Source organism: Protopterus annectens, chromosome 7.part0, assembly GCF_019279795.1.
Source record: "Protopterus annectens isolate FY-2018-M chromosome 7.part0, PAN1.0, whole genome shotgun sequence".
Classification (NCBI taxonomy): Eukaryota; Metazoa; Chordata; order Ceratodontiformes; family Protopteridae; genus Protopterus; species Protopterus annectens.
Window position 1 is genome coordinate 502,171,403 of NC_056739.1, and position 27,627 is coordinate 502,199,029.

The following is a 27,627-nucleotide window of genomic DNA, read 5'->3' on the forward strand; positions in this document are numbered from 1 at the left end:
TCATTGCCTAAGATTGTTAGATTGATCATTGCTCTGGTGGTCCAGTTTGAAGGATTTATGGTTAGGGACTGTGGGGTGGTCATTTCATTCTGAAGGTCTGAGGGTGAGGCTTTATTTGTAATATTTTATTACATATGGGAAGTAGCATTTTCAGGTTAGCTTTTATAGGCTTTTAGGGAGTTTTGTCTGTGTTATTGTGTTGTCAAGATACCTAGAAGAATGTGAACATTGTCTTAGTATGAGTGGATAGTGTGGGGCTGGAGTCGTGCGACTGTTGGTCTGGCTCATTTTTTTTTCCCCCTTCCATAGTAGGGTGTGCTCTGTTGTGCTCTCTTCATGGGGTAAGTTTGCGGGGAGAGTTTCGGCTTGGAGGGGCATTGCTGGTGTCCGGATGGTGTCTCATGTCTTCTGGTGGCGGGGCTGTGCTCGCTGTACTCAAAGGCGATGGGTTGTGGTGTTTTTGCAGGCTACCAGAGCAGTGTAGCTCTTTGCGCATGCATGTCTGCTGTCTAGTTACCTCTCAGTTGTACAGAACTGCACAGAATTGTCAGATCTGGGGGATATTTCAGTCCAGTCGCAGTTCTGAGTTTCAGCCTTGGTATCATTCAGTAAAGGGCTGCTAATCCTGGACTTTAAGCATAATGACCTTGAGTTTGATAAGGTTAGTTCTGTTTCTGTCAATTGGGGTGGGGGTCTTTGCAGATGGCTGTGCTATGCCTTATAAACTGAAGCTGTGAGGGAAATGTGGTGAATTACCATTACTACATAATGACAGGGAATGCCGTGGTACATTTTATGCTGTTGTGCTTTGGTGGATTGTTGCACATTTCCTTGTTGTGTCAGGTTTCAAGTTGTTTCATATTGCGGTACGGTACTTTAATGGCTGTTTTGGTGTCCCTATCTGTCCTGCTTGTATGTGGTGCTCAAGTTTATAGAGATTTGTTCCTGATTAGTCAAGAGTTATGGGTGCACTGATGCATGGCCTGGTGGGGGGTCAAGGTAGAGGGATCAGGGAGGTTTCGAGTAAAAGGGTGGATTATTTGTTCCTTTGAGTGTCCAGATTTGCCTCATATTTCGGTACATTTCTCATACATTTGTGGTTCTGACAAATCAATGAAGGTTACAGTCTGGAAATAATGACGGTCATTTAAGTTTCAGATGTATACCCTTCTGGAAATTCAGGCTAATGCAACATCTGTTATTCTATCCATTTTCTAAGTTTATAACAGCATACTGAAGGGTCCCCATTTTAGGGGACTTTGTACCCCCACAGCTGATGGCTTTATATGGTTTCTTGCTTTAGGAGGTTGACATCGGCTAGGGAGGTTGTAACTGACTTCCAACTTCTCTGGACACAGTGCAGATGGAGGGAGAGTGCTTTATTAAAAAAAGAAAAAAAAAGTGAAACCTTTTCCTCATGCGACACACTAGTAACTTTTAAGTTATAAGAGGAATATTTAAAAGCCATCCTAGCTTTGTGGAGTTGTCCCTTCATTATTGAAATCCAGATTTCTTGCGCTATGAAGTTGAAAACTATGGGACCAGGCCAGTTCAGTATTACATAGGGCACCCTGTTTGACGCATTTAGCACTTATAACTGCAGGTTTAGTTTTGTGTTTGGGCCGAGTGGCCCATTTGGTGGGTTGTTTGTTTTTCTTGCTGCCAGATGGATATGGTTGGTAAATATAGCTTGAGAGGGGGCATTGAAGTAAGGAAAAAAAAAGTAGATCTTCATGTAACAGCAGGGATGTTATGCTGCCAGTGCGGTTGCTCATGAGTCTTTTGTTCATGCCGGTCAGCTATAGAGTATTGTGCTTTGATTTAGTTAAAGCTAAGTGACTGTTCATGGGCTAGGATGGGAGGTGAAGTGTTTGTTTCATGAGCTGGGGTGTGAGGCAAGCAGCTGGAAGGTCTGCACATGCGGCTTCAACAGCAAAGGTGGTGTAGAGGAAGGTCCGAGAGATTTTCACAGATTGTCCGGATTTTATCATGGTTTGGTCCATTTCTCATAAAATTGTGTTTTTCTGTCAAGGTATGGACGGTGTTGGTCAGGGGACAGTCATTTGAGTTTCAGACTTTATACCCTTCAGGGCCTTTATGCCCCACTACTGATGGCTTTGTACAGATTGCTTGCTGTAGGAGGTAGGGAGGTATGCGGTAGCATTAATATACTTTGGAAAAGGATTCTGTGCTGTGGCATTAAGGAGAGCTTGAATTTTGGAGGAAAGGTGGTGAATTACACTGAATGAATAATCAGAGTTATAAACTGCTCTTACTTCGGTAAGTCTATATTAATTCATATGCTCTGATTCTGTCGATGTCTCAAGTTAATAGCACTAACATTTTAAAGGTGTCCCTGAGTTTTGGATTTGTCAATGATTCTTTTATGTTCTCTGACCATCACACTGATTTGTTCAGATATTTGAGTTAAAAATACATTTATAAAGTTATTTGTGTTAAAAATGCATCAACAGTAGGTCCTGCTGGGTGTATACATATTAGGCTATATTTTTGTAACTGATCAAACTTCTATGTTTATTTATTTATTTTACAGTTTGTTTACTGAGATAGTCCATTGGGCCAAGAAGAACCCATTTTCAATAGAGTCCCAGGGGGGAAAGCTCCATGCCAACAATATAAGATAAAGACAATACATTCACATACATCAGAGAACCTGGGAAGGGTGGAAAGTTTGAAATTGTGTTATAGCTTTCAGGGTGTGCCTCATTTGGAGTTGGAAGGTTAAGAGCTAGGCAGATGGCTTTACAATATAAGTTAGCTTTGCTTATACAGGGCACTAATGGATGTGGTGCGGAATTGCAAAGTTACCCAGGTTGTGGATATTGCTAGGTCCCTTCATGTGTGGGGTTTAGTTTAAAATATTTGACTGGTAGGTAAATTTATCTTGGGTATTTGCTAGGGTCATTTGAAGCATAGCTTTAGTTATGGCTGCTTTGTCATAGATGTGAGTGGCGGTGATACATTTCTTCCCATGTTGGCGGGATAGGTTGTCCTTGAAGATGTCTTGGAATGGGGGTTATGTATTTTAGATGATTTACATGTCTTTTCTTTCTTGCAGTTGGGGTCTTGGAATGCTGTGGCTGTAATTTGGAATAGGTGGGGATAAGATGGAGCCTTTTCTTTACATATTAGAGGGTTTACTCTTCTCCTTTACTTTGTAGATGATGGTGTGCCCAGTACCAGTGGTGGCAACACACAGTGAATTCGCAGATGATGGAAGCAGTGATGTGGGAGGAGATTACACATGGGGAGCACAAGTGGGCAACAGCTACTGACAGAAGTAAGGCGATTTCACATGGATTTGGGGATTTTGGTGCTTGAATGGTTCATAGGGGGTTATGTAAGGAGGTATGTTTGGGTCAAGGTAAGGTAGGACTAGGGGGTACGATGGTGCAGGTACCAGTGGCTGTTGTCATTGATGGAATGGTGCATAAATGTGCTTGATTGGGGGAGTGTTATATAAAGAGTCACTGTCCTGCAGGAAATAGTTAAAGTTAGTTGATGTTGAGGGGCTAGGCATTCATTTTGTTGGAGCTGTGTAAAAAGGGGTCACAGGGAATTTTATTTTATTTGCTGTTTAGCAAGATATGTCGAACTTGGTGCGATTTGGGTAGTGTATCAACAAGTAAAGGAGTAGGTTGGGGGCTGGGTAAGGCAGGATTGTGGATCTGTTATGGGGGGCCTGGGGGTTTTCTACAGGTGGGGTGGATGCGCAGTAATTAAAGGCATAGGAAGTCACTAGGTTACTGGTGCTAGGGCCCTTAAAGTCAGTTTATCTATATTAGTTTTATTTATGGTTATTATACACTTGTATTTGGAGGTAAGGTAGTCTGCTGGGGGAGGATGGCTTGATGTCTGGTAGATGGTATGTTAATAAGTGTTTGTTTGTATTCATTAAGGCATTTTAAGGTTGGTGCAGCTGGGTAGTGTAAGGCCAAGAGAGGATTAAGGTATGTTGAGGGCAAGTTACAGCATGGTTTGATATTTGCTTAGAGGTAGTTTTGGGTTCTTACTGGTGTGAGGAGAGGCACCAATTTCAGGAGTTGGGGTAGTTGCTAAGTTAATGGCTTTAAGGTTTTCATGAACTAGACAGCCTCAGGTAAGTAAGTTTCCTTAATCCAGAGTGCATTCAATGTTGCTTAGTCAAGAGGGACATGGGTGATTGTTGCCTGTGTCCAAAAGGAATACAGGTAGACCTGTGCGGGGGGGGGGTATTTACACTTCAGGTTTGGTAATCGGATATAATAGCACGGCTATGGATTTTTTTTTCCCTTTGCCTTAATTATGGTTAACAGCGTTGTTGGGAATTAAATGGTTGGGAAAAGAGTGCTATATTGTTTATAGAATAGGCCCCTTTGTAATGCAATCATTTGTTTATTTCACATGGGTATTAGTTGTATTGTGAATCTGTCAGGTGTGGAGTAAATCTTATGGGTATTTTTGTTAACGCATCTTAAGTTTCATTGGTGTTTTGTATGCGTTAGTAAATGCATTTTAAGCAGTTGATGAAGGAGATACACTAGTGGTGGTGCATACTCTCATTCAGAAGTTGTGATTATGTGTGGATGAAGTATTTATAGTATTTTTTTTTCTTTTACAGGTGGGTGGAAGGAAGGTGGCTTTGATAGGCAAGAGATGGGGTTGAGGTTGATGTCGGTTGATGGAGTGGTGTGAAAAGAGGTTATGGCCTTCCAGCAAAGCAGTCACATATGGAATTGTTATATTTTCTTCCCAATAGTTACAACGTAATGGTTTGTTTGCTTGTTTTGGGTGGGGAGCATCAGGACTGGAAGAAAAAAAAAAAGAGGATATTGTACCTACTTTGAAGAGATCTCATTTGTATGATGGTATGCAATGGGGTTTAATAACAAAATAGTATGGCTTGTTTTGTTGAGTTGTTAGAATGTCATGATGGCTGTTGAGCTGTTTTATTGCTTATAAGGGATAGTTAATATGATGGGGGATTGCTAGATAATGGTATTTTATGATACTATTTTGGTTATTTTAAGCAGTGAAATGGGGCTGGGATTAGCCATCATGGTTTGTTCTTGTTTCTGTGTGGTTTCAGATGACGGTGGGCTTTGTGTTGGTTTTCCAGTTGAAGGGTAATGATGGGGGAGTCATTAGAATTGTTATTGTTCTGGCATTAAGGAGAGCTTATTTACTTATTACTGGATTGGGTGGTAAATGGGGTTGCAATTTGGTATGATGGCATGTAGTTGACACTGCGTGGTTTTTATAATGCCCTTGAAGTCTTTGTGGAGCAGCCATTGGTCATGAAGTAAGGATTATTTATCTCATGTGCAGTGGGTATGCTAGGTTATCTTAGCATAGGTGAAGGGTCAGTGTTTTGTTTTCAGCGATTTTGGTCACTGATTATTTTTGTTATGTGATAGGGCTATAGCAGTTAACTATATCCACCTTGGTTAGTGGGGACAGGGTACACCAAATGATGTTTAGCCGGATGCTTTAATGGTTTTTAGATTGCTGGAAATGTGCAGCAGAGAGAGGGAGAATAGCCTGGTCAGGTTGGTGGACAGAGAAGAGGGGCAGGCGTGCCCTCTTCTGTTCCCCCTCTGGTGCTGGACGGTCAATTCAATAAGTTGGAAAAGGAAAGTCAGCAGTTACGCTACTTGACAAGTACATAAGTAAGCGGAGGAAGCTGCTTATTTGGTTGCTGGTATAATGAAATAAATGGTAATGAAAGTGAGCGTTACGTTGCTTGATAAGTATATAAGCAAGTGGGTGAAGCTGCTTATTGGATTGATGGTATAATGCAATAAATGTTAATGAAAGTGAGCAGTTACGCTGCTTGATAAATATCGATAAATGGTAACGGAAGTGAGCAGATACACTGCTTCATAAGTAGGTGAGTTGAGGTATGGATGCTGCTTAGTGATCAGGATGAGCAGGTTTACACTGTCCTCTCCTAAGATAATGTTACATGGATGTTATTTCATCTATATCATGTTTGGTTGAAGTGAATGAATATTGAGTAACATTTATGTTTATGGAAATTTAATAAAGATCGTCAAATGTCATTCGGTGCAATGTGTTTCTTGAAGGGGACCGGGACAAGTGTATTTAACTGATAACAAAATGTTTACTTTAGTTTTTTCATTTAGTTGTAATGAATAACCTTTTGAGATGTATTGCCAGTAAGAAGCTTTAGGCATTGTTTTATAGACTATTAGTTCTTTATATAAGTAGGATATACTATGTTCATTGTTATGGTCATTATATATAGTTCCATATAAGTGATTTATGAGTTTCTGTATAGTTTTACAAGAAGAATTATTAATTATTCTGCATAAATCTTGGGTATAGATTAGAATGCTTTGTAGAAGCAGCCAATTCTGTGATTGAATTTTATAAGTTGTTTTTATCTCTTGTATGTCCAAAACTTTTAACTCTTTAATGCATTGTAACCAACAATAAAATGTATTTTGTTCCCAAGAAATGATTACTTCTCTATATATTTTATGAGGATAGTCTCTTGTTATGGTAATAGGTACTAAGAGGTTAATTCAAAGCTTTAAATCCATATTAGCATTTATACGTTTCCTAAATGAGTTGATGTAGTACTTAATCAAATGCGTTTTAGTAGGTTTTGCTATATTGTATTGCATGCAAATATTTAGTAGTTACCAAGGTTTATTAATTTTATCTAATATTGGAAACTTGCTTAAAAGGGTAAACTCATTTGTTGATATAACAGTTAGTAGTTCTTTCCAATTAGCAAGGTGATTTGGATTTATCCAGTCTATAATAGTTTTGAATATGGATGCCTTTATATATGTTACAAACCACACAGGAACAGAATGGATCCAGGAGCAGAAAACAGCAACACTGTAGTAAATATCCAAAGAATTTATTAGTCCACAAGAACAGAGATTAAGTGCTTTCGTATAAGTACTTCATCAGAATCTGATGAAGTACTTATATGAAAGCACTTTATCTGTGTTCTTGTAGATTTAAAAAATTAATTCTCAAAATAAATGTAATTGTGGTCCAATATTAAACCCATCATATCAGTAATGAGGCATATCTTGTCCCATTCCAAACTGGAAAATTTTCTCAAACTGTTACTAAAGTGTTCTAGACCAACCTCCTTCGGAATGCATGAAAAAGGTCTATTATGTCGATAGTTATAAAAATAAGATTCCTGTTCCAAATTTCAGGTGTCAATTTGCTAAGAAACACCCAGGAGTCCTTAATCAGATGGGAAACATTATTATAAACTGGTTTAACCCATCTATCTATAGCAACACCTATAGGGAAGGTTTTAGACTTGCTTCCTGATATGATCGGTCTAAAAGGGGGACTTTCCAAGGTTTTGTGTATTTTAGGGATACCTACAATGGTAGCCAATGTAGGATATTCATCCTTCAAAAACTGGTCAACCTCTTCAGTAATTCTGTGATCAATGTAATATTCTTCTAAAGCTAGGTCAATGCGTCTATACCCAATGTTAACTTCATTAAGGGAAAATGGCTTCGTATTTACCAGATTGATACAGTATGTTGTATATTTCTTTAATATAATCACATTTATTGTAAATAACAATTCCACCCCCTTTATTGGGTTTCATGACCCTCACTTGATTGTTGTTAATGAGTGTTTTCAAACATACTCGTTCACCTGCAGTTAAATTGTCTTTCCATTCCATGCTTTGTCTAAGGTTCTTCCTGTAAGTTCTATAAAAACTATAAATATCTTGATTAACTATTTTCTCGAAACTCCCTATAACAGGATTACTTGTGGCAATGTAAGTACTTTTCTTCTTAAGAATGTTTAAATTCCTTTTACAGCTTTTCTGTTATCAAATTCTTCCTTCTCAAACTGAATAGCTAAGTTCAGTCTGCGACAAAATAATTTAAATTCAGTGATAGTGTCCACTAAATTGATATCAACTGTAGGTATAAACTTCATTCCCTTAGAAAATAATTTGTAAAAATCTTCAGGAATGGCAAAATTAGTGTAGTTAAATACTTTGAAACCATTGTATGTGGTAATAATATTGTCCTTGTCCCTTGAAGGTACCGTATCTAGCCTTTCTAAATGAACTTGACTCTTTTCTAAAATGGCTAATGACAGTATGTTGTCACTCACGGTAAAATCTTGGTCATGTATTGTATTACCATTATCATAAGCTATTACCTCCTTATCGTATGTTCTGTTGTTGTCATGAACAGTTATCTCTTTCTCCTGTTCCAAGGTGTGAATGGGTTTTTTGACGGAGGTCCAATTCTTCCTTTATAAGCATTCACCTCACCTTCTACAGTAATTTCATCAGATCTGTACTGTCTACTCTTCTCTCTATCTTAGGCCATGTGTATGCTCTGTGGTGAGTGTATTGATCCATATCACGAACAATTTTCCTTCCTTTCCTGTTATATATGTCCCATGCTTTTTGATCAGCTTGGGTAAATTGCTTCTCATATAACTCTGTCCATTGTTTCAATAATTCATGAATAACAATTTCCTGATTTAGAATGTCAACATCATGTATCGGTTGTATTATTTTTTCATCATTCTTCTTAATTAATAAACTCATATAGTTATACCCAAAGCTGTCAAATAACAAATTGAACTCATTCTTAGTTCTAGTATTTAAATCAACCCCCATGGGTATTTTAAAAAATCTAATACCCTTAGGAACAATTTTCAGGGAAATGCATTTAGTGAAATACGCATTTTCAATTTTTAAATTCTTAATAGACAATAGCTTCTTACCTAAAGAATATATATTTTCTTTAATGGTAACATTAAAATTGTTAGTACAGTTGTCAATCACACTATCATTTCTGTCATTTTTGTCATATTTTGTAAATTCATAGTCGTCTTTTAAAAAACATTCTAAGTGATCACAAACAGTAACACTCGTTGGTTTGACTTTACTTTTGTAATTGTCAGTCAATTTTGCCTTATAACTCTTGTACCCTTTACTATTGTGGGCGATAGAATTATTTATGTTATAATCAGTACCTTTTGAATTGTCCGCATGTGTTTTCGATACACCAGCATATGTTTTCAAAGTCATTGGGCGCTTAAGTCTCGCTCCCTGCCTTTCCATTTCACTGTGCACGTGGAACATACTGAAATCAAAAGTAAACTCGTTGAGAGAGTTTTTGCTGGTGTCTCTGCATTAACTCAATATAGGTCCACCTGAAGAATGATTAGAAAAGTGATTTTCTTTCATAGTAAATTGCCTTGACCGTTGGGTATCTCGCAAGGTGAACTGGTGTTTATCCTTGCGAGAACCTCCACGCTGTTGGTTGAAACCACGTCGAAACCTCCCGGTACTTCCAACTGTAATTCACGTGGTTTTTCCGCTTCGGTAGTACTAGGTGCAGCTAAAGTGCGTCCGACCAAGCCTGCCAAACGGGCCATCTCCTCTTTGAGTTCAACAATATCCAATTGAAGTTTGTTTAGTCCGATGTAGCCTGAAGAACCTCGTTGGAACCCTCCATACCGACACAAACGTAAAAATCACAGTAGGAACAACAACGTAAATCTACCAAAAGGTACAGGACAGCACAACGAGTCCACAGCTTGAACAGGTCCCAATTTATTGATAAAAAACGAACAACAAAAATTTTTCAGAATGAACTCTATAATAACGAAGTTAAGCGCTTTCATCTGTCTTATGCAGACTTCCTCAGAACTGCCATTATCACGTCAATATGCTTTTTATACTTGATTTTGGCGCCAAAACTTTTCAAAAATTTAAAGTGATACCTTCATGATACAACATTGTTCAAAACAACTAATAGTATATATGTAGGTATGTTAAAATAATTCACACTGTCCTAACACTTGATGTTCCAAATGTGCAAAACATAGTTTTAAATTCACTATAATAGATCAGGTGGAGATGACAACAAGGGGAGGTGATGTTAAGGGTATGTTAGCCATGAAAGAGAGTAGATAGGTATTAATGACTACATTAGTATAAAACCATTTATATGCTTCGCATAGAATTATCATTATTTTATAAACTGTACACACAATACAAATTAGCATCAACTTATTGCATTATTGTACAATTTATGGATACGATTATGAATTTTTAAAAAAACTTTTAATGTTGAAGATATAGTAAGAGTGCAGGTGATATATATATATTTATTTATTGTATTTATTTATTGTATTTAATTAATGTATACATACATTTTTTTAAGTGGAAGGACTGTTTTGCACATTTGGAACATCAAGTGTTAGGACAGTGTGAATTATTATAACATACCTACATATATACTATCAGTTGTTTTGAACAATGTTGTATCATGAAGGTATCACTTTAAATTTTTGAAAAGTTTCGGCGCCAAAATCAAGTATAAAAAGCATATTGACGTGATAATGGCAGTTCTCAGGAATTCTGCATAAGACAGATGAAAGCGCTTAATTTCGTTATTATAGAGTTTATTCTGAAAAATTTGTGTTGTTTGTTTTTTATCAATAAATTGAGACCTGTTCAAGCTGTGGACTCGTTGTGCCGTCCCCTAGAAATAAACTAAAAATGAGACTTTTCTCTTACTAATGTTATTCTCAAAATGATGGTATTTGTCTCTCCATAGTCCCCATGCAACCATGCATTTATGAGAAAATCATTAGTAAACTGTGCCCAGGAAAAAGGACTCTTCATATCTTTGCCTGTGGTGTTCACCATGTAGCCAGTTGTGTACCCAAGATTTTATGCCTTCATTGCCTTCAGATCACTGTGTGTACATGATTCTGTCATGGCTTGTACTGTCAAATGCTTTTGCCAGATTGAAATGAGTTGCATGGACAGATAAATCTTTATTAGGATGGCTCACAGATTTTCAAAGACATTATGATGCTAGTATGTAAAATCTATCTTTGGAAAAACTGTACTAGGTTACAACATGGATAAGGTTTCCTATGCAAGTCTGAGTTCCATGATGATTCTTTCCATAACCTTGCATAACATACCCATGAGGCTGATCAGTCTATAAATACTGGAGCCTATGGAAGGGCTGACATTGTGGATTAGGAATGAAATGGTCTGCTTCAAGAGATCAGGGACTAAGTAAGGTCATCAGTCCCATAGGAAAGCATAATTATTTGCCTTCCACTAAGTATAATTCTGATAATGTGCTACTTCTCATGTTCTACAAAAACATAACTGAATAAAGCAAGAAATCTTCAGTTCACTTTTCAGTTCATTATATTTGCCTCCCTTAAAGACTGACCTCATTGTGTATTCATAGATGGGCTACTGACAGAGCTCTAATTCTACAAGACAATACAGATAAGGATGAAAGAACCACAAAGTCCTTTTCCATCCTGGTTTATACTGATTCAGTGCATCACAAGATCTTCATCTTTCAAGGACTGGGTCTGCAGTGTCCAGTCTAGGGAGAGAATACAGCCAACCTATGACAGCTAACCTGGGTTCCAGTGAAGGACTGAAGTGCCCATGTTTAATTTCCCAGTTTCAGGGAGGTCATTGGCTGAATCTACAGACTTTAAATACCCAAAGGTTGGTTTGCTCAGCTCATTATGCTGCTGTGCATGAACCTCTGTTTGTCCTACTGGATAATTAACACAAGAGTCTAGTCTAAACAGGTATTGTGACCCCCACATACCTGTTGTAGATAATGTAAATTTCACTTCCTTCTCTGCCTCATTTTAGTTGCACTAACATGACTGATTTTCCTAGTCCTTATTACATACCATGGAAATCACCTTGTCCTTTTTAAGTTATTACCTTTATAATTGCACTTCATCTGATTCCATTTTTGAAATCAGCACTGTTGTTTTGCTGAATGTACCAATTACTACATTAAGTCTTATTGTACTGCTTTACCTTGTTACTGTTACTTGCTTCATTCATGGCATTACCTAAGGCGATATTGCATTGTTTGTAGAAGAGCCATAGTGGGATCTTCTAACACCTGGTGCTGTTCCTCAGTATGGTAGTTCCTTGGAGCTCTGATTTGCTGTTTCCATCAATACTGCCATATTAAATTATTAATAAGATGTTTAAGCTTACTAAGATAGCTGTCTGTTTAGTACAGTCATCCTCAGAACTTGTGTTTCTTTGTCTTATCTTTCTGCTATGTCATGTATTCTGAAATGCTCTGATGGCATTTGATTTCTCTTATTCAGCCTAAAATGTTCTGCAGCTTTCACATCTATCAGTTTCAAATGCTTTTGTAAGGTCTTTTATACAGGTCTATCAACTATTTTGGCTGTAATTAACAACCCTGGTCCTTCCTATTCACATGAATATTATTTACTAACTAATGATGCTCGGCTTTGTAAATACCAAGCTTTCAGTCTTAGTAGTATCAGTATGAACCAAATGTCATTCAGTTTGAAAACGTTTGTCCATGTTTGCTCACTTCCTTTCTTTTTTTTTTTTGGTTTTCTTTGCAAACACCAAATTGTGTTCCAGTGTGATTTAAAATAATCATTTTTTACAACACAAGTAGCTATATTGCATATTCTTGATTTGTTACACATTGGCACTGAGACCTTTTGTGATACAAATTTTGAATCAGCAGATTTAGCTGAGAAATGTTTAACTTTATTTAATACTGCATCCTTCTGCATTCATGAAAGAACTAAATTGTTTCAAGAAGAAAAGTTTTGTTAGAAAAACAAAATAATGGTGCAATTATTTGTTCATTGGTGGTTACTTGACTGTTGACTAGCCAAGCGTAGCCAAGCTTACCCCAAATTTACCAAAATATTGCTGACATCTAATAATACGACAAGGAATTTTATGTGTTCACAGGCTGCTCCTGTCAATTAGAATCTGTTGAAGCCGTAACTGAATCACTATTATGCATTTTCTTACTGAATTTCAGTCCGTGGCTCTGACACCACTTGTTGGTTTGAGTCAGGCCTTTTTGAATTGTATCTATGACTTTAGGGGATTCAACAGCCATACTTAGCTTACAATCATTTGCAAACCTGGTCAGCCAGAGGCCCTTGATGTTTGCCTTGACTTCATAGAAATAGATGCAAAAAATGAGAGTCCCAAACACTGATCCCTGTTGGACTCCACTAGGAACTGGTCTCATTGTGAAGGCGGACTCCCCCATCTTAACTTCTTTTGTATAACAGTGAGCCAGCTGCCTATCCATCGGGTGACATATAGATTTATGCCTAAATCTGTAAGTTTATCTACAATGCCAAAGTGAGGTATTGTACCATACACCTTGGCTAGGTTAAAGTAAGAAGTGTGCACCATTTAGCCCTCATCCATAGCTTTAGTGACTTTCTCAAAGAAGTCCACCAGGTTAAGTAGGCATGACCTGCCTTTCACAAAATCAAACTGGGTGGGGTCCAGTGTCTGTAGGTTTGTTATGTCATCGCTTATCATATCCATAGTTATTCTTTCCATGACCCTGTATATGAGACTAGTCAGACTTATAGGTCTGTAGTTCCATGCATCCATGGAAGCCCCCCCCCTCCTTTGTGCAGTGGGATAACCAATGCAGTCCACATTCATTTGGCATGAAGACTGTGTGGAGGCTATGGTTAAAAAGAGATTCAAGCAGGCTTAACAGGTCATATTTCTTGCCATTCAGGAGGTTGTGATCCAAATGGAGAGTTGGTAAGTCAGCAAGCAAAGGAGAGTAGTATTGCTGGAACTGAATTCATCCTCAAGTCTTGGTAAGTACCTTCACGAAGTGGGCCCTGTTTTTCACAAAATTTCACCAAGATAACAATGGTATATAGGCTGTATTTTATAGGTATATGCACTGGTGGCAGGACTGGAAAAAATGACAGTGTAGTATCCTCAAGGCATGGAAACATTCCTACAATGGGACTAGGCAATGCCGTGGGGGATGGCCCCTGTTGCAGAAGGAAGTAGCAGTCCACAAAAATCAAAGAAACTTATAGGCCAAAAAGAGCCATAAAGATGATAGAGAAGACTATTGAGGATAAGAAGGAAATGATGTATTATTACTATTATGCAAGAAGCCCAGAATTTCCAGACAGAAGATATACAAAAAGATTAAGGGAGACATTAGAGGAAGGAAAAATACTTCCACAAGAAAAACTGTCAGACGCTTCAAATAAAAATTTGTGTTCATTAATACAACAGATTTAAGAAAAAATTATACAGACTAAGAAGCCTTGGTCCATTCAAAAAAAGAAGCAACTGAGGAAGTGCAGAAATATAAATAATAAAATCTAGAGACTTTTGAAAGGTATAAAAAGAAATATGTATATGGGAAAGAAAGAGAGATCTGATATGGTGCAATGTTTATGCAAAGGAAAAAGCCAGATTAAGCAACAAAAAAAGGCAGCTCCAAAGATATATGAAGAACAATACAGGCAAAGGCATCCGGATAAGGAATGTCACAAAAAAAAAAAAAGTAGAACAGAACATTAGTAAAGTAGAAGTTAAAAAATAGAAGCTGAAGTTATGGGGTACTTGCAAAGTAAAGGATTTTGTGTAGAAAGTCTAACACACATTAAATCACAGCATGATGGAACAAAGAGTCCCCAAAGTAAGGAGAAACAGGAGGATCAGGACACATGTGAAGAAGAAACATGAACACAAGAAAGAAAAATATATTTAAAATGGTGTAATTTTTATGCAAAGGAGAAAGTAAAAAAAAAGTAAAACTAGTCAATACAAAAAGAGCAGCACCAAAGATGCTTGAAGAGAAATACAGTCAAAGGTATCCTGGCATGGAAAATTTTACAATTACAAAAAGTAAGAAAGCAAAGAGGAAAATTAGAAAAGAGGATTAGTAATGGAGAAGTTAAAGAAATAGAAACTGAGTTTATGGATTACCTACAAAGTGAATGATTTAGTGTAGAATATCTAACTCAGAAAACATCACAGCAGGATAGAGCAATGGAGCCCCAAATTAAGGTGAAGCTAGTAGAGCTGGAAACATCTCATCAGTTGCCATATAAAGATACATTGGAGACTTCCACAGGGAGCAAATACAAACATTCAGTTGAAGTTGCACAGCAAGGGGAGGAACAGGAAACTGTGGCAACTCTGACAGAGTCAATGTTGTGGAGTGATAGGCCAGTGAGTTCCCATATGAAAGAGCAATGGATGACTCAGGATGAAACTGAAGAGACTGTGGCACAGGAAGATGTTGTGGAGCTATCTACAGAATGCCTGAAGGAAATGGAGAGCAAAGAATAATATATTCTCAGTTTAGAAGAAAAAGATCAAAGAGAAATGATGCTTGATGGGCAGACATATTAAGGTCAATGAAAGAAACAGACTACAGAAAGACAATAAAACCCCAAAAGAAGCTTGGTAAAAACAAATGAACACAGTAATTAGGACTGTCCATACAGATTTGTGTGACATAACAGAAGTAAATAGGATGTTATTCTGAAGGTAAATTAATAACAGATTACCACAAAAACACAGGGTAGTAAGGGAAAGGAAGGGGATAAATCATATGCAATTATGGAAGTATCAAATAGAGATAACTATAAATTAATTAAGACAAGAAGTGTCACTGTTAGAACAGTATAGATGAGAGAAGAGATCAACAAAATTACTAACAGATAATTAAAAGCAATGCACAGTATCAGAACAGATCAGAATCTATTGTGCGCTATTCAAATAATAAACTAAAAATATTAGCACAGGCAGAACACTTAGAAGATATGCAGATAAATATAGAGGAAAAGTACAAAATAAGTAATATATTATTGACCCAAAAAGTTTTACAGAGATTGGGAAACAAAGCAAAAGGAATTGAAACACCACCAAAAAAAAAGAAGAAATAGATACATTTTGGAGAAGTATTTATGAAAATCCTGTGGAACATAACAAAGATGCTAATTGGATAGACGAAGTAAACTTTATGCCTCTCCAATATATACCAACCTAAGGCAATGTGATCTAAACAAGCTAGAGACCTGCTACAACAAAATCACCAAATTCACCACAGGGGCATCCTACAGTAGTCACCACTGTCTCTCACTTGCTGAACTGGGCTGGCTTGAACTCCCTCACCTCCTTCAATGGTATCAACTCTCACTCGCCCATAAACTAGTAAACCATCCACTAAATGTGCCATCCCTCCAGAATCTACTCCATCCCTATCGCACCACCAGACCACTAAGATCCAGCAACAAAAATCACTTGCAGATCACTAAAGCCAATAACTCTGCTGGTGAAGCACTATTCTCTTGCCCCATAGCCAAATTATGGAACTCCCTCCCACCCACAATTACCTCCATACCGTCATGCATCCACTTCAAAACTTTACTAAAAGCGCACCTAAAAACATGCTGGCTATGCCCTTGCAACTCCCACTCTAATATCATCATCCCATCCAACCACTAGCTTTCTTTCCACTCCACTAACTACCTTGATTATCGTAAGCTCAGATGTTCATAAGCCTAGTACTTATTATACAGCAGGAACTTCTTATTGTAACATTTGTTAATGTCTGTTATGTACTTCACAGATAAAGATTCTAGTTGTCTACTGATGTACTATGTTCTTCATCTGTAAATATGTTGTAAGTAAAGTATTGCTATGTAAATTGTTAATCGCTATGTAATCCAATGTAACTACTGTCTGTTTATTTTAACTGTGGAGCTTTTCTCCCCGGGCCTCCGCTGAAAATGGACCTACATCCAGTCGGACACTCCCGGTCAACAAATATAAATAAATAAATAAATAAATAAAGTTCAAAGGTAATGGATATATTGAAACAAAGTTAAGAAAAGCTTCTAAATGGAAACCCCGAGGCACATATGCAGTACCTAACTTTTGTCTAAAAGTATTAACATCTTTACATAAAGACTTAGTAATGAGTAAGAACTATATGTGCACCATTAAGAGACACCAGCTTGCTTAATAACAGGAAAAGCAATACTCCTACTTGTGAAGATAAGTGAAGGCTGCCAGCCTAGCCAGATAGAATTTTGTAGATAATTCTGTCATTTGTAAATATTAATGTAAGCCACAGGCTTGTTCTCTTAAATGTGAAAAGACTGTATTGGATGTTGAACTGAAAAAATGTAACAACAGTGCACTCTGCTGTAAGAAAGCTGATAAGTTAAGCATTTCATGACTGTCTTTGATCTCAGGTCTTGGAGCCGAGATGTCTGGATGAAGGAATTCTGGCTATTGCTTGAGACCAGAGTTAAATGCTAGAATTTGCTTGTATAATTTTTTTATTGCTCTGGATTCCTGACCAGCTGCAAGAGCAAAAGGACTATTAACCTCTGAGTTTCTGTTAGCCTGGGAACCAGAAAGAAATGATGTAATCTGAAATGAATCAGTGGTACCGTGTTATCAATTTAAGGGCAGAAAGAATGAGGACATTTAGCATTTGTCTTGAGAACATCCAACTCACCAGCACTCTGCCTGTGCCCATATGCAAATTTATTTTAGAACTGTGTTTTATCTTAGATATAGCTAGGAACTAGGAATATTAGATTAGCTTTTTTTTTCTGTATGGATGTCAGAACTTTTCTACTGAATTATAAGTATTTCTCTGTGATCCCTGAACTCTTGACTAGCACTGTGTAGTAAGAAGTATTGTCTTGTGTTTTTTATTATTTATTAAATATTTTTAAACCTTTCAACTGTGGCTGTTTTGTGTAGAGATAATTTAAGCTCTAAGAGTACATTGCATGTATTTAGTGATATTGTACAAAGCCACTCCAATAGCCTTGCTGTTCAGTCATACTTATAGTATTCTCATCCTACGGGGTGGTGAAAGCCACACACACTCTGGCTAGGCTTATAAATGCCCTAGGGCAGATAGCATAGTATGAACCTATGAACCTATGAACCATTTGGATAATAATATTGCACAGTATAATTGGACACTCTTTCATGAGGGCCTTTTAGTATCTAGTAAATATTAGTGGGTGTTGGTAAGTGGTACTACCATATAGTCTGGGTAAAAGGCGCACAGCTGGAGAACCTCTGCCAGCCTTCCGCAGGAGTGTTTGTGTGGTTATATATAACTCTTATCTCAAAGTGTATGTATGTGTCAGCTACTTGGGGAGAGACATGAAACACTGGTTGGGCAGAGAGGGTGATGGAGGTTTTAGCTTGCCCACTAGGCTGAGATCTGGACCCTATAGCCGTGCCAGTGGGGAGTCTTATTGGGGACCAGGATAAAAAGCAAGAAACCAACCCCAGACTGACTGTGATCTCTGTGTGCTCTTAAGGGAAATTGTACTTTACTGCATGTGTATTTATTATCCTTTCCCTATATGGACACCCCTCACTAGTGTTAGTGGTGGGGATTGGGGCTCTTTGATCTCTGGGCCAGTACACGGGCATCACACTACTTAAGAGTGAACCTGCAAGCTATCCTAAAAACTATAGACCAATAATGTGCCTTCTGATGATGTATAAACTAAACACTGGAATTCTTGCTGACTGAGTATATAGTCATTTAGAAGAAAACTCAGTCATGGCATAGAACAAAAGGGAAATAAAAGAAAATCGTACGGGACAAAGGATCTTTTGTTGTTAAATAAAGTCATAATGGAGAACTATAAAAAGGGGAATAATCTATGTATTGCATGGACAGACTACAACAAAGAATTTGACAGTATCTCACATTCATGGATAAAAGAGTGTTTAAAAATGTATAAGATGCATCTTACATTGATCGATTACATTACAACTTCCATAAAACAATGACAAACCACTTTGCAGTTAAGCCATGATAAAGGACAAATTATTATTCCAGGGATAGAAATTCAAAGGGGGATATTCCAAGGTGAATCTCTGTCACCGCTGCACTTTTATCTTGCTCTTAACCCATTAAGCTGTTTAACAGATGAGGTCATGGCTACAATTTGGCTTCCAGAAAATAACAAAGTATAAATACTTCTAATCTTCTTTTTGTAGATGATTTAAAACTGTATAGTTCATCAGATGAGGAAGTGAAAACATAACTGCAAGTGCTCAAAACTTTTTCAGATGATATAAGAATGTCATTTGGTCTTTATAAATGTGCAAAAGCAACTTTTAAAGCAAGAGAGCTGCAAAACCAAAAACACCAGTTTGGGACAGGAATGTGGTATAAAATGACTTGAGCAAGAGGGGTGTATAAATATTTGAAAAGTGATGAAGGATCAACAATAAAACATGAACAAATGTGAATAATGCTTAGTAAAGAATATTTTAGAAGACTTAAATTAATACTGAAAACAACATTGATATTTATTTATTTATTTTTTTTATTTTACATTTGTTGACCAGGGTAGTCCGACTGGATACATGTCCATTTTCAGCGGAGTCCCGGGGAGAAAAGCTCCAACAGGGTTAACATGACATATTATAAAAGGACAAAAAGACAGAAAACAAATACATAGTTTTAAGAGAGATAAGAGTGCTGCAATAGAAGCTACATTTGGTTACATTCATTATATACAGGTTAGTAGACCCTTGGTTGACTAGGACAATAATTGCCCATTTGTATGCAGAGTTGCTCATGGTAATCTTAGTCTGGGTTCATACAAGGACATAGCCAATGCGATTTATAGTGGATTTCAAGTTCTTTTTTGAATAGAGCTAGTGATGGTAAAGACATTAATTTATTTAGAAGAGAGTTCCACACCTTTCCAATAACATTGGAGTACAGTGTATCCCCGCCTAGGTTATGGGCCTTGCTAGTTTGTATTAGGAGTTTGTCAGATGAGCAAAGAGAACTTAGGTTGGAGTAGGGGGTTAGTATGTTTTTTAGAGCAGGGGTGTTCTCTGGATGTTTCAGGATTTTAGAGGCTTCTAAAAGTTGATATTTCAGGAGAAGATTAGGCAGTTCTAGCCAGTCAAGTTTTTTCAGGTTAATACAATGGTGTGTTCTATAGGGCAGGGCAGTGATGAATCTAGTAATGTGGTTATAACAAGTGGAGAGACGATTTAGGTCTGATTTGTTGAGGTTAGTAAGGATGGGGGAGGCATATATTAGGGTGGATAGAAGGTGTGAGCGGGCAGTAGCTAGTCTAGCGGCTGGAGTTAGGAAGGTTTTAATCTATATAAAGACCCTCGTTTTTTGTTTACCATTTTAATAGTTTGGTTGATGTGGGTGTCAAATCGGAGTTTATTGTCATTGTTTACTCCTAATAGTTTAGCGTTGGTAGTAGGAGAGATAATAGTTCCATTGTTGGATTGGATAGTGAATTGTGTGAAAGGTGTTGGGTTAGTTGGGTGAAAGAGAAGTAGTTGGGTTTTTTTTGGGTTAATATGAGTTGATGGTCAGTTAGCCAATTTTCAACTATAGTAAAGCAGTGTTGGGTGGTTTTTAGAAGGTTGTCAAGTATGGGATTGGAACAGATGAGAGTAGAATCATCTGCATATTGGATGCAGGGGGCTTTGGGGATAACTGAGTGGAGGTCGTTTATGAATATTGAGAAGAGAAGAGGTCCTAATATGGACCCTTGAGGTATGCCTATGCTGTTTGGTAGTAGGGATGAGAGCTTGTTCTGCCACATAACTGCTTGTTGTCTGCCTAAGAGGTAGGCCTGAAACCAGTTTAGGACTTGGGTGTCTAGATGTAAGGTTTCTAGGGTTTTGAGAAGAAGCTGGTGGTTTACCATGTTGAAGGCTTTCGACATATCTAGAAAGAGGGCAGAGGAAATATTTTTGTTGTTCCGGTTATGGTTGATTTTTTCGGTAAAAGAGAGGAGGGCAGTAGTCGTGCTATGATGGGATCTAAATCCATGCTGACAGTCAGTTAGTAGTTTATTTTGGATGAGATAGGACATTAGTTGGTTATGCACACACTTTTCCATAATTTTGGCAAGTGGTGATAATATGGCTATTGGCCTATAGTTAGAAAGTTCAGTGGACGTTCCACCTTTATGAAGAGGTATGACGTGAGATATTTTCCATATTGCTGGGATTGTGGACTCAGTAATGGTTCTGTTTATTAAGATTGATATGGGGTAGGCAATGACATCTGCAGCAATTTGCAGGTATTCTGCTGGTAGAAGATCAGCTGAGAGGGTAGTTGGCTTTAGTTTTTTCAGTCGGGATCGAATGTAGGCGGTGGATATGGGTTGTAGATTGAATGATAGTGGAGATTTGGGTGTGGTGTTTTTGGGGGTGGTGGAGGGAGCAGGTAGCTGGTTATCTAGTGACTGAATGGTTTTGGTGAAGAAGGTATTAAAGTTGTTAGCTACTTCTTCTTGGTTCTTGTCAGATAGAGTTTCTGGGGTGGGAGTGGTGGATTTTCCTGGTTGGAGAAGTTTGTTCAATCCTGCCCAGAATTTTTGGGGGTTCTTTTGGTTTTTGTTTTGTAGGTGGTGAAAGTAGTTTTTCTTATCTAGAGCAGTGGCCTTTTTAGTTTCATTTCTTATTTGCTGGAAGATGACCAGATCTAATGGTAACTTGGTGGTACGCCACTTGGTCCATGCTTTGTCCCTGAGATTTATTTTTGCTTTGGTCTCTGTGGTTAGCCAGGGTGCTATGTGAATTATGATTCTAGATACCCTTTTTGGAGCATGAGAGTCCAGTATTGTAAGGAATGTTTCATTAAAATGTGAGACTGCCTCATCTATGGGAAGGAATTTCAATCTTGACCAGTTACAGTATTTAAGTTCCGTGTTGAATTTAATTGGGTCGAATTTTTTTTTGCTTCTGATCGTTCTATACACTGGCATCCTAACATTGGTTGTATTATTTTTCAAAATGTATGTAAGCATATGATCACTAAGATCATTGGGGAGAGTTCCTGGAGTATATATCTAGGAACAAAGTCCAAGCTATAAACCAATTTGTTCCTCCTGTCCTAATTTACAGTTTTGGAGTGACTAACTGGCCTCAATCGGTGTTGGCGAGGTTGGACAGGAAAACAAGAAGGATGCTTTATGCTCATCAAATGATTTATAAAAATATGTGCATACCCTGATTATATAGTCCCCATTCTGAAGGAAGTATAGGCCACCTCAAAATTGATTATATTTATAGATCTGTAATTGTGGAACTGCATACATATCGCCTGGACTCACCAGACACAAACATAGTGAAAGTTTTGAAACATGAGCAGAATAAGTCTAAGATGATTTCCCTGCTTAGTTTAGCAGAAGCATTTTGGCATCAAGTGGGAATGGAAAACAAACCAGAAATAAATAGAAATCAAACAGCAGCTGAATGTGCCAAAAAACAAAAGAAATAATATACGGTGAAGGATCAGATGAGAAGGCAAAAAATGTGGAAAATGCATAAATATAGTTGCAAGTATAGAAAACTCTTGGAGCAACCTCATGTTGATCAGGATTGAATGCAGGAATGGTTAAACAGAGGTGAATTTAAACCAAAATATGAAAGGTTAATATTGGCAGCCCATGATAGTGGACTATGTACATATAGGTTCATAGGTTCATAGGTGTTTACTAGGCTAACAACTACAAGGGCTTTTTTAAGCCTAGCCATGGATCCCAAATCTCTGACAAGTTCTGGTACCCTTGATAAGTGTAAGCATGTTCCTGGGAGATGAACCATTTACAGGTTACCTGTTTCCACTAGAGACATAGGTGCCAAACCAGGGATAAATTTCTGGTTTCTCATCCAATTGTCCAATTTGCACTTGAATTGGGTTAGGGAGGAACTCTAATTCACATGGATATGGAGCCTATTCCATAGCTAGGGTAGTCTCTAGGATGGGTATGCTTTCCTACAACAAAAATTCACTTTTTTGAAATGGGAAAGTACATCCCCACTTAAGCGAAAGTGCACTTTAATGAAAGTGCACTTTTGCTTAAGCTCACTAGACCAAACCTACCACACCACAATGGAGGACATTGAAAAATGGGCTATGTCCTCCACTGTGGTGTGATAGTCACGGACCTTAGTGTTAGGGCATGGGTCAAGGTAAGGGGATAGCCCTACTAACTATCCCCTTACCCTAACCGGTGCCCTAAACCTAAGGTCCATGACTACTGCACTACAGTGGAGGACAAAGCATGATTTGGAATATCCATCAGAGTGGGTTCTAACAATGCCCTGTATGCCAGGCATAGATCTCCCTTCAAAAGCCTGCAGGAGACAGAATACAGTGATAGGGCCTTGAGGTGGTCTGCATAGGACATATTAGTTATGCCCTGTATTCTTTTAGTGTGGAACCTCTGTGGATATTTCAGTTGTTGGATATGCCTGGTTAGATACATACCAAAGGGGGCATTGTACTCAATGAGAGGTCTGATGAATGCCGAATACAGAGGAACAATGACTTTCTTGGACTTAGATGTCATACCTTTGTTTATAAGTTGTTCAACATAGAATGATTTCCTCAACACTGTAGACATGTGATGGTCAAAGGCTAAATTACTATCTATGTGTGTCCTTAAGTCCCTGACTACTGGGTCAAATCTAAGGGGTGTGTGTTCAATATGATAGTTACCAGGGATGGATGACTTCTCAAATGATGCTATTATGGATTTCTTGGCATTTAGTTTTAATCCATGGCTCTGATGCCAGTTGTTTATCTGTGTCAGCCCCTCATGGAGAACATTTGTGTCAGTGTGAGATTCAATGACAACTCCTAATTTGCAATCATCTGCAAATTTAGTCAACCAGAGACCACTTCTGAGAAGTAAATGCCAAAAAGGAGTGGTCGAAGGACTGATCCCTGAGGGACTCCACTTGTGACTGGCTTCATTGTAGAGGTGGACTCCCCAATTTTAACTTCCTGGGTCCTGTCTGTGAGCCAGTTTGCTATCCACCGGGTGACATACGGGTTTACCAACAATGCCTAAGTGGGTTCTTGTATCAAATGCCTTGACAAGGTCAAGGTAGGCAGTGTGAATGATTTTGCCCTCATCCATTGCTTTGGTGATCTTCTCAAAGAAGTCCACCAGGTTGATTAGGCATGATCTGCCCTTGATGAAACCAAACTGAGTTGGGTCCAGTGTCTGGACTGGAGGTTAACTATATCTCTGTTGATCATCTCCATGGTAATTCTTTCCATGGCTTTACATGTAAGATTAGTGAGACTTATGGGTCTGTAGTTTCCAGGGTCTATAGATGGCTCACCTTTGTGCAGAGGGACGACTGTTGCCTTTCTCCATTCATGAGCTATGAAGCCTGTATGGAAGCTACAGTTAAATAGTAATTCCAGAGGGCTTGATAGGTCATGTTTCATGCTATTTAGAAGGCATCCTGGGATATTGTCTGGGCCCATTGATGCAGTGCTGTTAGTGTTAGAGAGAGCATTAAGGACCTGTTCCCTAGTGATAGTAGGGGGAGTTATATTTGATGATATTTCCTTAGGGAAGATTGAGAGGGAGAGAGGAGTAATGTTGGAGCTGAATTTATCAACAAGGAGGTTTGCTATATCTTCTGGCTCAGTTTACATGTTGGTTTACAAACTCCACTGAACATGTGGGAGAAATAGACAAATGTAGGTTTTGTAAAACAAAGCTGGAAACAGTCACACATCTTGTTGCTGGTTGTGGTTTAGTAATGGCAAAAGGACTGTGTACTGAAAAGCATAATAATGTGGCAACACTTGCATTGGGGATTTTGCAAACACTATGTTATTGAAGTGGCTGAAAAACACGGGAAACATCAGCCACAAAGCATTATAGAATATGATGATGTTTATATCACATGGGATCACCAATTACCAACAGTTCAAAAAAAGATGTGAGAAAAGCAGATCTAGTAGCCCAGGAAAAGAAGAGAAAAGTAGCATTGATCATTAAAATTGCTTCACCCAGTGACCACAGTGTCTTACATATGGAGAGACACAAAGTCATAAAATACCAGGATTTTTAGGCAGAAATGAGGGCAATATGGAAGAAGGATACCCATACAGTTCCAATAGTAGTAGGAGCAATGGGTCTTATAAAAAGAAATTACAATCTTACTTAGACATGTTACCGATGCATATAATGTTATATAAATTGCAGAAGGAGTCATTACTGAGCACATTGTGGGTGCTGTGAAGAGCACTTCTGGATACCATCAAAGATTGAAACAATAGTAATTTCATGAACTTTAAGTATACTTTGACTTAGGAATGGAATGAAACACAAACAGCTTGTAGAAATTAAAAAAGGGGTATTCTATCAGACTTCTGATATTAATGAGGTTGAATGAAGAGATTATTTTCAACAAAAACATCAAAATGATTTCATGTTTCAAAATGAATAAATGCAAGGAATGTTTGGAATGGGGTGTGGGAGGTGGGGGGTTGCTATACAAATTAATGTAGGGTTTATACAGCATTTATCAAATATAATTTTAGCAAATGGCAGGGGAGAAGCATGATTACGTATTGTGGTTAGCCCAAAACTTTTTTCTTGGTGTTACAAACCATTTAATTTAAAACTGTGTGGAAAACAATGTACATTGTATAGAGAAGCAGTGAAGCAGCATATTATACAAGAGAGTGTAAACTGTATTGTAGAAAGTATGGGAAGGAGAGACACTATTGTGGCAATTGTGGCCAATTAAGAGAATAATAACAATGATTATAGAATACATCAAGGCACTATAAATTAAGTAAATGCGAATGTAGTTGAGTATGAAGCTATACCCAAAAGCAGTGGAGAAAAAGGCTATAAATACAAAATGCATCATAACGTGCAAGTACAATGAATATGAATTATTAGAAATGGATGAAAATGTGAAAGAAGATGACAAAAAGGGATAACTGGTATTGTTTATATTAGGGTTAGAAAGAGAAAAGTGCTGCTATATTTAAAAAAAATGAAAAAAGACAAAGGCAACTTTCTGTAGCACTGAATGTTAATAGGATCAGAAATGATCACTGGATAATGTTAATACATTGGTGCTTTCAGTAACAATATGCTGTCATATATTTAGAGGTATAATAACTTCAAATGTAAAACAAAGAATGAAAAGGGAAACAATCTGGGGGAAGGTAACATGCTTTGATAAAAACAATAGGTTTGGGAATTACAGTATTAAAAAGAAAAAAGAACATTACAGTATTAAATCAGTTTGTAAATTCTACTGGGTGGTTTATCATGCATGACTGACTCTTAAAGAAATAGTAATAGAATACTAGTTTTATATGCATACTAATATAATAGGTAGGGTGAGAATATACTGAGCTAAAAAGGAACATTTTGTAAAGATAGACATTATAATAACAGAAGAATGTTATTGCAATATGACCGAATCAGGGCACAAAGACTTGCAGAAAGATAATAAAATATGGAAGTCTGCAACTGAGGAAAGAGACAGCTCTCACATATAGAAATGAAAGCTAAAATATGAATCAGCTCACGTATTATTTACTGAAGGATTAAGAGAAAAAGAAGTTGTAAAAAAGATTTTTCTAGCTTTCAGACCATGAAGCTATATGGGCAATATTTGCAGATGACAATGAATTTATTAATGAAAGCAAATAATTAAAAATAGTAACTAGTGAAGTAACTGTTATGGGTAACTTTTAAGAATAAGATATGGAAGATGGAATTAATTATAAAATGGGGAAATAGTTAAAAAGGTAGAATTAACATTGAACAGAAGCAAAAATTAAAGGATTTAGTGAGATAATGAAAATGGGTGGAACATATTTTTCCAACTCAAAAGTTAATATTACAGGAATACAATTTGGAAATTATTAATTGCAAGAGAGCAATAGGAAGAAATCATAGAAAAATGAAAGAAATAATAGGAAAGTGATTTCATAAAATAAAAACTAATTAAAACACATATTTTATGAAAATTTGGATATATTAGTGGAGAATTTATGTTCCCATGTTTAGAATGATCCTTGGAGGTATATCTGGATATTGTAATAAAAAGAAAATGTAGGGGGTGAGGACTGGTCAGTCCAGTGGTATATTTAACACAGTGGCACTTAAATGTTTGGAATGGGGTGTGGGAGGTGGGGGGGTTGCTATACAAATTAATGTAGGGTTTATACAGCATTTATCAAATATAATTTTAGCAAATGGCAGGGGAGAAGCATGATTACGTATTGTGGTTAGCCCAAAACTTTTTTCTTGGTGTTACAAACCATTTAATTTAAAACTGTGTGGAAAACAATGTACATTGTATAGAGAAGCAGTGAAGCAGCATATTATACAAGAGAGTGTAAACTGTATTGTAGAAAGTATGGGAAGGAGAGACACTATTGTGGCAATTGTGGCCAATTAAGAGAATAATAACAATGATTATAGAATACATCAAGGCACTATAAATTAAGTAAATGCGAATGTAGTTGAGTATGAAGCTATACCCAAAAGCAGTGGAGAAAAAGGCTATAAATACAAAATGCATCATAACGTGCAAGTACAATGAATATGAATTATTAGAAATGGATGAAAATGTGAAAGAAGATGACAAAAAGGGATAACTGGTATTGTTTATATTAGGGTTAGAAAGAGAAAAGTGCTGCTATATTTAAAAAAAATGAAAAAAGACAAAGGCAACTTTCTGTAGCACTGAATGTTAATAGGATCAGAAATGATCACTGGATAATGTTAATACATTGGTGCTTTCAGTAACAATATGCTGTCATATATTTAGAGGTATAATAACTTCAAATGTAAAACAAAGAATGAAAAGGGAAACAATCTGGGGGAAGGTAACATGCTTTGATAAAAACAATAGGTTTGGGAATTACAGTATTAAAAAGAAAAAAGAACATTACAGTATTAAATCAGTTTGTAAATTCTACTGGG

General features: G+C 37.3%; 1 protein-coding gene across 2 annotated transcripts in view; it reads right to left on the minus strand.

The window, feature by feature from the left end:
• Nucleotides 1-27,627, minus strand: part of LOC122806570 — a 674,088-nt gene that overhangs the window by 144,548 nt on the left and 501,913 nt on the right. The window lies entirely within an intron of this gene.